General features: G+C 32.9%; 1 protein-coding gene across 2 annotated transcripts in view; it reads left to right on the forward strand.

Annotated features, from left to right (window-relative positions):
- The window catches only part of LOC106469878, an 80,802-nt gene that overhangs the window by 49,460 nt on the left and 18,826 nt on the right, over positions 1-12,516 (forward strand). Inside the window, exon 1 of one of the 2 annotated variants that reach the window (XM_013930388.2) lies at positions 5,093-5,384. The exons of the other annotated variant lie outside the window; for it this stretch is intronic. The gene's annotated coding sequence lies outside the window, so the exon portion shown is untranslated. Of the gene's footprint in view, positions 1-5,092; positions 5,385-12,516 lie in introns of those variants that run through there. 2 annotated transcript variants of the gene reach the window in all.

A 12,516-nucleotide genomic window follows, 5' to 3' on the forward strand; every position in this document is an offset into this window, starting at 1 on the left:
CGCGACCCTCAGATTGTGAGTTGAGCGCCTTATCCACCTGGCCATGCGGGCCCAGGCCTTGTTTTAAACACTACTGTAAACCATATCCCGTCAGCTTAATATTTCTGAAGACCGAATTACACGCGAAATGACACCAAATTACTTGAAAACGAGGTAAATGGTCTTGTTTTAAACAGTACTGTAAACCATATCCCATCAGTTTCATATTCCTGAGGATATAATTACACGCGAAGTGAAACCAAATTACTTGAAAACGAGGTAAATGGTCTTGTTTTAAACTGTACTGTAAACCATATCCCATCAGTTTCATATTCCTCAAGACAAAATTATACGGGAAGGGGGTACGAAAGGAAGACCATTCCTTTAAGTCATTCTTTTTCATTTATTTTAGCCTTACAGTACCAAGCTGTCTAACAGGATTACATAGAAGCTTATCATTATTTATTATCATAACTCAGTTGTAATGATTGTTCCTGTGTTAGAGCTTTCTTTGTCTGTCGAGTCTGATGGCTTCAACTCAACTGACTTAGGGTTGATTGTATATGACGACTTACAACACTATTCTGTAAACGAATCGTTGAGAGAAGTTCAAAACTTAATTATGAGTAACACTAATAATTTGAGCCCTAGAAATGTTGCTAAAAGAACAAGAGATTCTATATATTTATATGTATGTATGTAAAAAAAGGATAGGAAATTGTGCCTCTATTTTTTTCTTAACATAATAAACATTAAAAGTGCGATAAAAATACATAGAAGTACCAATACTGAAATCGATAGATATATACACTTTGCAATTCGATCGAATAAACTAGTCATTCTTCTATCTATGCAATTTTCTCGTTTATTAGACATTCTGTGATACAGTATCGAGGTAGTTGCCTCATTTTTTAGGGTAGGTCGTGGTTATGTTCTAAACCTAGATATAATATTTACAGTCACAGCGTTTTCAACGCCCCCTATAGGCTAAACCAGCTTATCCTCCACAGTGTGAGGGTTTAGTTATACCTTAAGATATAGTCCTTTCTGACAAGCCAAACATGTACTTTAATTCCTGGAGCTATCTTTGTAAGTAGTACCGTAAACAATTTTTTGCGTTGTCCTAATGCTATGTCTATACACATTTAATCATCCATATTTAATAAGGAAGACGCTTGCTTGGAAGGAAATTTACATTAGAATTTGGCATAAGAACTTAAACTATGCAGTTGCGTTTATGAATAGCATATTGTAATGATAACCTAACAACAGAGGAGGTTTCAAATAACCGAATGGGATTGGGTGTTGTTATTTTTTGGGGTGTTCACTCCTGTGTTAGACATGCGATATGAATGTTCATTTTCTTCTATGTGGATAAAATCTGGTTTGCGGTACTAAATCTCGTTGGTCGTTTGCCTGTCTGTGTACCGTCATTATGACTACTATGTTAATGTGAAACTTATAAAAGTATTAAAGATAATCAGTATATTGCTTCGGGACAAAACTTTTTGCTATTTAATAAATTGAAATGCGATATATAGCCAAATACATACCTAGGTTACAACAATCAGTTATCAGTTTTTTCCCCACGTATCTCAGACAACTTTAGGTTTATCTATTGATACTATCAGGTGTTTCCAGTATTTGTCCACCTATATCTATCTTACTGTTGCAAATTGTTATTCATCAGAAATATTCAGTTATAACACCTATACTGCATCACAATTTCCCATCAAATTTCTGTTTCATCGAATGGCTTTTGTGTTTGTTTGGAATTACAGACCCAGAAAGATCATTCGTACATCATTATAACTTTCTACAGCTAACGCAGCGTAAAAAGGCTTAACAGTTAAGCAATGAACGACCATGAACTACAAAGAAATAGTTTCTCGCAAATTGCACTATAGAATTAAAGGCTTAAAATATAGGGATAAATAAATATACAACATGTTAAAATATCTGCATAACTGGAGAAAAGTCACCAAAAAGCTAGAGTAGCTCCTAATGAAAGAATTATATACATTTATATATATAAAGCAGTGAATTAAAAATCCGAACTTTGTAATAACCTATGAAAAATGTATTTAACGTGTTACTGTTAATGAGCTTATCAGTGTAATACAGCCCCAAAGATCATCAGCCAGCTCCGTGTTATACAGCTTAGTCATATAAAAGAAACTTTGAACATTACGACTGTTTGAGTCTTTTTATTATTATCTCCTCATTTCTTAACACTAATATCAGGTTTAAGGTGAGCTAAAGGAAACCTTAAAAACAATGTTGACTATGTAACAAGCTCTGCATGTAATACAATAACAGAATTAGAAAGTTTATAAGAAGTTTTTTTGTTTCCCAGTATCTGGACTATATACATTTTCGGATAGTTTTCATTAAGCTTGCTTATTTGTATTATTCAGAACTAGCTGGAGTACCCGTCTCCTGGACGGAAGTTATGTAAATTCTTGATTAATGAAAGGTTATCTTAGGACATGGAAAATTGCATCTCTTATACATAATTGTAAAAAAACGCCCATAAAAACTGCAAAACGCAAAACTGTATTACCACATGGACCCAACAAACCTTTATGCCAAATTTGGTGAAGATCCATCAAAAGTGAGCGAAGAAGTGGTAAAAGAAAAGCGAAAACGCCTATAAAAACCGCAAAATGCAAAACTTAAAATACATGGACTTAATGGACCTCTATACCAATTTTGGTGAAGATCCATTCACACTCTAGAAGTAGTTACATGGACATACAACAGACCAGTATTATTATACTTATATAGAAAACCGCTAACGATAACAATCTTACAGATCTCAAATATTTTACTCCTTTCATCCACAAACGTCAGAAACTATCCCCAACATATCAACAAAACTACACTAAACGTATCATTCAATCCTTCTCTTAAAAGGTTAAAGTTGTAAAAAATCACGTATTTATACTAACTGAAGAATAAAGAATGAAACTATATATGTATGAGACTAATATATTGAATGCACGTAAAGTTACTGGGTTTTAAATATATATATATATATATATTGTACAATACACACAAATGACTAATGTAATAAATAGATGAAGTGTTTGGTGTCTCGCACCATTAAGTTAGATATACATTTTTTAAATTTATAAAAGATTTTTAAATTAATGAATACAGAAATATTGTATTTACTTTGAGCGAAATGCAAAGTGTAAAAGAGAGAGAGAAATAGTGATATCAGAAACATTGATAATGACATCATTTTCAAGTTTTGCCTTTCTCTTTGTGTTCAGTATGTAATGTATATCTCTTGTCAACAGGCTTAACTAGCGAATGTTTTTAAACTGACAGAGTGATTTTAAAACATCATTGAAAAATATACTAAGAAAGATTAGACTTGATTAATGTTTTGTTTTGTATTTAAGTTGATTCATCACGTTAAAACAGTCAGTGAAAAGAGCAAGCAGCCTTAGCTATTATTTTTTAACTGGTGCAGTAAGAGTTCATTTAAATGGAATGAAATTCAATTTTTACTTTTGTACCAAAATCCATAAAGTAATACCGGTTTTTAACAGGTTATTTTGAAAAATCAGGTCGAACTAGTTTGATATAAGCTTACTGGGACAGACTTTTAAGAACACTTTGAGAAAGTTAACGTGTTTTTTTATTATTATTTGATTCAGGTAAATAGGTTCAAATAAAATCGATACACTTGTGTTTTAAAAACATCTTTCGCCACCGAATGCTATTTGTAGTAATGAAAGGCTTTGGGACAGACATATCTCAATGCGGTAAATCCAGAGGGTAAATGTACTTCAAAGACTGCTTAACCTAGCGTTATAACATAGTAAGTTTTTGTACCGATATACGACGAGACGAATCGAATTTTTATCTACAGATACCTTATTTATACTGAACCTTGTAGTTCAAAACAGGTTATACAATATTGACATTGCTGCCATATAATTGCAAGCTAAAGTCTATCATGCAGTTATTCCTTAAGAGGTCTAAGGTCAAGGATCTCGTAGGTCCTGCATACTCGTCAGTCAAGTAATTAATGAAACCATAGTTGCAGAAGCACTACATGTTCATCCTGCTATCCGAAAACATTGTCCTTGCTCTTAAAGTGTAAAAACCATGGCAGGTGTTGAAACCTTTCGGCATTAAAAACTTTACCGGTTTGTGCTGCATTCAAGGCTTAACTTGCCCCCTTCCCCCGGTGATTCAGCGGTAAGTCTGAGAACATATAACGCTAAAAATCGGAGTTTCGATACCAGCAGTGAGCAGAGAAAAGATAGTCCATCATGTAGCTTTGTGCGAAATAACCAAACAAACAAACAAGGCTTAACTCGTCATTAGTTAGGGAGTGTTTCAGGTAAGTTTAGCGTTTACATATTGCCTACAAATGTGTGGTAAGTTTAGCGTTTACATATTGCCTACAAATGTGTCTTAATTCTGTTGTGATGAGTGGGAAATTTGCAGACATATTTCAGCGAATGACAGGCCGGTGTCACAATGATATGCCAATAATTTATATTTATAATTACAACAAAACGTACAACCAAAAGTATTTCATTTGCTTAACACTTCGACAAGAATCGAAGGCATTAGAATGAAGAAACATTAGCATTTATTATTAATTATTTATAAATATAGATAATATATTTATATAATTACCACCTTTAACCCGAGCTCGAAAAAAAAACTACGCATTTTTTATGCGGTTCATAGTTTATAAGTATTTGAAGTGTCTGTAATTTTTTATCGAATCCCGAAAACAAACAATGTTACCCTGATGGTAAGAAAAAAATTGATTAACCGAGGTTTATCTTTTCACTTTCATGTGGTTTATATAAAGGCATGCCAGTTACATATAGGGCGTTAAACAACGAGAGGAATTCTGTTCCAACTTCCCCTCCTAAATAATTCAGGTTTTGTATCGACGCGTATTTGTTCGAGTTATTTATCTCTAATTCTAACCATTTCCAAAACAGGCATTACTTGCTCACTTAGCTGCTCTTGTAGCCTCCGTTACCTTTTTTAGCAAACAGGTTGACTAAGAAATAGGCCAATGAACGACTTGTCCAATTGGAACTTACGTTGCGTCACGTGGAATATGACATCATCACTCGTCGGAGGACTATTCTTATGGGAATGTGTAAGTCTGCTGTACTGGCAGGTGGTGGTGGTACACTCGATCCACGAGATCTTGGACCTATCTCGTCTTCTTTGAAAGTTCGAGGAATATTCTCATCTGTGACGTTTGAGTGCGCGAATCTATTAAAATACGCGTGCGAGTGACCATGGAAACGTGACAGATCACCTAGAATATCTCAACAAGTCGTGCACCATCCTTGACCGCACGCCTGGAAAAGGGCTTTTCAGTACTGAGGTTGTTGACCAACGGATACCTAGTCTCGGTATGTTAGAGATATGTTAAAGATAAATGTGCTCCAAAAGAGTTGAAATTCCAGAAACACTTAAACTCTTTTATTAAACCTTAGTTAATTGGGCTCTTCAGATATATCTGTTTCTGTCTATTTGTGTTTCTTTTTTTAAATGTAAGAAATCGCAAACAATGTATAATTTAAAGCACTGGTAATATGTAGTTTGTTAATTTTTTAAATTCTAAATTCTGTAAAGTTTTAGGCTGATTTTTATCATAACAGCTGTTGGCACTGTCAAGGCTAAGAATCTCAAGCTACTTAAGAGCTAAACACTAAACATATGTGTGTTTTTACAACTAGTGCTAAGACAAGAATTAATTTTCATTGGGTTGACAAACTTAAAAGTTATAAAGTTTTCAATGAAAACTTCTAACATCCTGATCTATAATATTCTTAAACGTAAATATATATATCTGTAATTATAATATGAATATCAGTGATTGCAAGAATATTAAAAACTAAGAAATAAATATTGGCATTTTCAATGTAAATGTCACGTTATACAACACATGAGATAAACGGCCAGGTCAAGGACCACAAGACTTAAAATTAATCATCCCTAATTTAGAATTTAGAGGGATGACAACCAATCAGCAGCACTCGTAACTTATGCAGCTTTTCTCAACCAAATAGTTAGATGAACTGTCAGTTATACAATACGCCCACAGTTGATAATGCGGAATGTATTCAATGGCATATTGCAAGCTCGAAACCTTAAACCTTTTAATCCACAGCACGTCACACTAAGAACCAGACCACACCCTGCCCATACAAACGAAAGAACCATATTTATCAGTTTGAAATAAAAAATCTAACAACTTTTTTTTTGGTTTTTCATTTAACTTCATCTCTTGGGATCTAGTAGGTACTTACTGTCGTAATGAAATCACTGAACCAAATCCTGTAAATGAAGAAAAAAAACTTGTATTTGTGAGAGGTAAGTTATTTACATGTAAAAGTATGGACAATATTAATTTTAGCGCTTTCTTAATTTCCACTTTCATCTGCCCAGTGTTTTGTGATCACTGAGTCATTGTGGAAATCTTGAGATGCATAAACTTGCCTAAAATAACATCAGTTCTATACATAATATTTGTAAAATATCGTTGAAGGTGTAAGAAGATGTGAATGGTTTCACTGATTTCAGTGTGGGTGTAAAACGTTAACTTTGTTTTTGTTTTTCATTTGTTGAATTTCGCACAAAGCTACTCGAAAGCTACCAGCGTTAGCCGTCCCTAATTTTGAAATGATAGATTAGAGGGAAGACAGTCAGTTAACACCCCCTAGCGCTAACTCTTGAGTTACTCTTTACCAATGATTAGTGAGATTGGCCGTCCCATTATAACGCCCCCACGACTGCAAGGACGAGCATGTCCGTTGTCAAGATTCGAACCCGTTTTAAAATGTTCCTTTCCTTTCATCTATCTTATCCTTATTCCTCCATTTTTACGAAATGTGAAATCCTTAATTAGTTTATAAAATCAGTGTCGTGGACATGTTTCATTATTAATTATACAGAAGCCAAACTGTTGAAGTTACGTGCGCCTAACTGTAGTTTAAAATGTTGGAGCTGCGAAAGTAAAATTAATTGAACTTCGTAGATTCCAAACAGCTATGAAACCTAAACTATAGAGGGCGTTTGTACTTTTTCTGAAGAAAACACAGAATTGTGTTCGTAATATATTGGTAATAGTTGCTTCTTTCGAGCATTAGAAAAGAGGAAACCTTGTAGATCAAACCAACATAGTGAAGAGAGATCAATCACCGGATAAAATCCTTCATGCTCACTTATTATACCAACAGATGTTGTATTTGTAGTTTTAAAACTCGTAATTGTTATATATATATCTCACGCAAACTTAAGGAAAATAAATATAAACGTCTGATTCTGGGAAACTTTTGCGTCATTATTCAATGGTTCTCTTTACAGCTTTCTTCTTGAGCACCCAAAACCCTTAAACAAAATGGAACATTGGATTCTGAAGCCGTTAGATTTGTTCTTGTTGTATTATTTTTGTTCTTATTTCCACTATCAAAGTCGAGATGCATTCAGTTTTTGTTTTACTAAACGCCATCTGCTAAAAATGCCGTTTATGAGATTCAGAATTTTTTTATCTCTACGTATTTGAAAGAATTAACTGTAGAACTAGAAAGCTGTTAGAACAACAAAAATGTTGCCCTACTTTCTCACCATGCTACACGTACACTCGAGGTAAGTTGTTGCGACATCTAGTTCTAATGGACTACTTACGAATCTCTCTGAATATCCTGAAATTTTCTAGTCTAGACAATAATTTCCATGTTGTTGTTGCTTTATCAGAGAAGGTATATTAATATCAATCTTAGTTAGTTTCATCTTTCTTTCCGGTTAAAGTATTTTGGAAAATAGAAACAATTTAATATACTTGATAGGGAAACTTGAGCATTTCTCTAATTTTCTGAAACAATTTTAACTTCTATCGAGCAACTTAAAATGAATCTTATACCAACACGTTTCATTCTTTCAGCAAAGCTTCCCGTTAAAATGAATCTTATACCAACACGTTTCATTCTTTCAGCAAAGCTTCCCGTTAAAATGAATCTTATTCCAACACGTTTCATTCTTTCAGCAAAGATTCTCGTTAAAATGAATCTTATACCAACACGTTTCATTCTTTCAGCAAAGCTTCCCGTTAAAATGAATCTTATACCAACACGTTTCATTCTTTCAGCAAAGATTCTCGTTAAAATGAATCTTATACCAACACGTTTCATTCTTTCAGCAAAGCTTCCCGTTGGTGTAGGATTTCTTTTCAGTTGCCAGAGAGAGGATGAAGTTTTTTCATTTTACAAATAATTTTGTTCTGATAATTCAGAGAAGGAAAGCGTGTATTAGGTATATGAAGAAAATTACGTTTCGCCTTCAACAAAAATATTCATCATCATCATCATTCACAAATAAAAAATAAACAGGCCTATTAAACATATTAGTTCACAAGATATGATGCAACTTTTGAGGGATCATTTTATTTAATGTTCAAGAACACCTCAAACGTATTCTTAACATGTTGTCAGTAACTAGTCTACCAAATTAGAACAAAACTTTATTAAATATACAAACAAACTCTGGACGTTGCCATGTTAAAACTGGGGAACAATGTTGTTGTTTTTTAGATATTCTAACACGAAATTTCAGCATCACGGTATTATAATGTGTTTCATCAGATAACTTTACCCATCTGATAGAAAACGTACAGCGTCGTATTGAATGTTGCAACATATTTGGAAGAGTAAAAATATAACAAATTCTATTCACAAAAAGTTATTGCACAACTCTCTAGTTTAGAAGTGTTCTTCTGTATAATTTTATGTAAGAGCAGAATGAGCAAATACACTTAGCAGCCTAAAACTAATCAACACATTTTATTTGAAACATTTTAAAGTTTTGTGAATATGAAGCCAATTAATTTATTGTAACATTTCAACTTCTTAAAAATACAAATTGAAAAGTTTGATGAAAAGAAAACCTGTTAAGATCAAAGACCAACAAAGGCAACTATCAAAGTTAATTAAAATAAATTTTAAAAAAACAGAACTTTTTAAACAACAATTTCAGGTGAATGGAGTCAGCAGAAACAAGGGTATGCCCAGATGAAGGAAATTCATTTTATACATTACAAAACATGTAACAAGAGTAAAACAGAGATAGAAACACTAGTCAAAGTTCATCTCCTACATCATTTTGACATTACTCTGTCGTTTTGTCTTATTATGTTCAAACGTTTTGTCTGGTGGGACAGCGGTAAGATTGCGGATTTATAACGCTAAATTCAGGGTTTGATAGCCCAATGTGGCTTTGTTTTGAAACAAAAGTGCAAAATGTAGACCCCTCCAAAACTTGTGTTGCTTAGATATTTTGATTTATTATAAAGTACTGCGTGACAATGTATTTCTATTACCAACTGTTCGAACAATCAAAATTCTGTACTTGGCATTATAGTAAACAAGCTGATGTACCCGTCCTTTGTCATAATGTACTTGAAATTATTTTATATTTAAAGTGTTCGTTATGGTAAATTACTTTTCATATTAACTTTATTTGATTGTTCAAAAACTTTTTTGTACAGAACATCAACCTCTTTCGGAGAAAAATACAAACGTTTGCCATTTTTTCTGCTCACCCATTTGACCCGAAACCGAAAACATTTTTTCCATGTATTACAATGAGGTACTACCACTTGAGTACTAACTTTAATATTAACTTTTGGTAACTGATCTTTTTATTTCTTTCGTGAATTTTTTTTACTATGAACAAGTTTACAAAAAAAAGAAAAGAAAAATTACAAATACCCACCTTTTGTATCAGTTGAAAGACTTGGGCGGAGTTCTAGAAGCTCCCAGTTGCTCACCGGTAAGTTTAAGGGGCTTATAATGGTAAAATTCAGGATTCAATACTTGTGGTTGGCACGACAACAAATATCACATTTTGCAGATTTGTGCTTAAAAAAAAACGCTTCTAGAAAATTGTTTGTATATTTATTGTTGAAAGTGTAAGTTGTAACGATGCATACGTTGCTAAAATAACATTGATATATGTATATTAAAATTCAAATATTAAATTGAAAATAGATAAAAAATACCTTCACATAACCTATTAGTTTACTATGTTTAGCCAAACTTAATGATTTAGAAAGTAGAAGTCATATTTTCGAGAAATAACAATTTAATTAGTTAAGAAATGTTTCGTATTCTACCAAAATAACGTAAATTCCGAACAATAAGTGATTAACTTTACGACATTTTACCGCAAATATCTGTAATATTTTACAACGCATTTGGTTACAGTTAACAATATTAAGGATGTTTTCTGTTAAAAATCAGTTCGAAAATATGATATTCTTTATTTGGCATTATGGTAAGTGCTGGGGAAATTCCGAAATAATACCATTAAAAGTCAGATTACTGAACTAGAATCATAATCTATATGGAATTATCTTAGAGTGATCAAAACATGCTTAATATTTTTTACAGTCATCTTATTTGCACATGCAAAAATCTCTTTTATATAAGCAATAGCTATCCCTGGAACTGAAACTAACCATGATAGTTTATAACAGATCGTACTGCTACTGACACTAGTAGTTTATTAATTCATGGTAATATATTATAGAGAAAATTTTGACAATAACGGAGTACAGTGCGTTAGAAAATAACATCAGTTTATGATTATAAATAATTAGATTGTAATTATGCCTCGCATCAAGATAGAAGAAACTAAATATGATAATGAAGTTTCAAATTGTAATGCATCGTTCTGTGATTATATAGTATACTAAGCCTTAAGTATGACCTACACTGGTAACTAATAATGGAACTCTGACTTTAATAAGATCCGTAGCGATTATGTAGTTGTTATATATATATTTTATTATAATCTAAAAATGAAACATTTTTTCTTTACTGATAGTGTATACAGAATAGTTAAAACAACACCTATTAACGAGCAGGGGCGTGTTCATCGCGGTGGCGTGAAGAACAGATTTCCATTGGTGAGCTTTGCCCCATAGCATCTCCCGCTTGAGATAGTTGTTTAAGATTTTGAAATTCTTTACATTGTGACTTCCACTGAACTAAAGTGTTAATTTTGTAGCCCCAAACTAACCCCCCTCCGACAAAAAATTCCTTGTAACGCCATTGCTAACGAGGTGGCTAATTTTTAAACAATGTGTAGTAAGAAAATTAAGCCCAGTTTCTAAGGAAATTAGGGTGTGAACTGTAAACGCGGGCAAGACGCCTTATATTTGTGTAGGTGTATTACCTAGCCTAACCTGTCTGAAGCGCCCACAGAAAATACGACCTTGGCTTACATTCGGTGCTTAGTTCATGCCCGCCAGTACTCTAACCAGTTGTGTTAACCCTATCCATCAGATGATAACTGTTTGCAGCTGGGAATATTTTATAATATTTCAACTTCTCAATGTTTAAAGATCTCTTCTACACCGTACAAGTCTCGTGAGTATGTATAAAAAAGTTATGTAGGAAAACGTTCAATGTTTGAAAATCTTATATTTGTATTTTTTAATGCTCTTGAAATTAAAATTACGTCATAATGCTTTTTGTCACACGATATTTATTAGGTTTTTTTAGGTGATTCAGTGTGTTTAGTCATTCTTAAAGACAAATAAAAAAGTATGTTGGTTTCCACTAAGATCTTTGTTAGTCTGCTTGCTCTGACATATTACATGTGTCGACATTATTTGTTCTAGATTTTTCGTTTAATGTTCTTTAACCTTTTGAAATATTCGTAGTTTCTTCTTAGGTGCTCTGCATACGACTATGTAGTAATTTTTTTGTTTACAAGAACACTTGGCACAACAAGGTTTTGCAGTTTTATTTCGAACCGTAGGCCTAATTTCCCCCAACAACGCTAATGCTGAGACTCATTCCCGTTCTTTCCTAGCGGCAACATCACGAATAAGAAGTAGCCTAGTCACGTAGGTTATATAAAGAAGTACAGTAGTTAAACTAGTCCCCTCCATTAACCAATCTTTGATACAACTACAAATAAACCTGATTTATAAACATTTTAAAGATGCAGTTTTACTCATTAAACTGGTATTAAACATAGCTACATAAATTTACCATCATTGTTCCAAAGCACCACTACTGTAGTGTCATAGAATTATTGTTTCAGATGGCGCTCTTTTATCGACCCTGACAAACCATTTTTATTCAACCTGATATTCAACATCATATTCGCAATTTATTTTTTGGAATAAGAGATGTTTTTGTTTTGTTTTTCACATTTAGTTTATCTTGTAAAATGTTTCAATCAGCAATTACAGAAAATAAAAGTATCACTCTTCTCATTCATTCTTACAGTATAGTTATAAATATAATTATTGTCAAGAATTATTGCATTTAATAATGTTTTTGACGTTAATTGAAGACAAAAATAGAAGTTCTTTTCAGAAGACACAAATATATGTATATATGAAAAGAAATGAATAAAAATCCCATAACCCGAGCGATATAGTATAGTCTCTACTCTGTCTCTAGTACGTAGTACGTACGTACGTAACGTACGACGTACGTACGTACGGTTACGTTACGTTACGTTACGTTA

The sequence above is a fragment of the Limulus polyphemus genome, unplaced genomic scaffold (assembly GCF_000517525.1).
Source record: "Limulus polyphemus unplaced genomic scaffold, Limulus_polyphemus-2.1.2 Scaffold3701, whole genome shotgun sequence".
Lineage (NCBI taxonomy): Eukaryota > Metazoa > Arthropoda > Merostomata > Xiphosura > Limulidae > Limulus > Limulus polyphemus.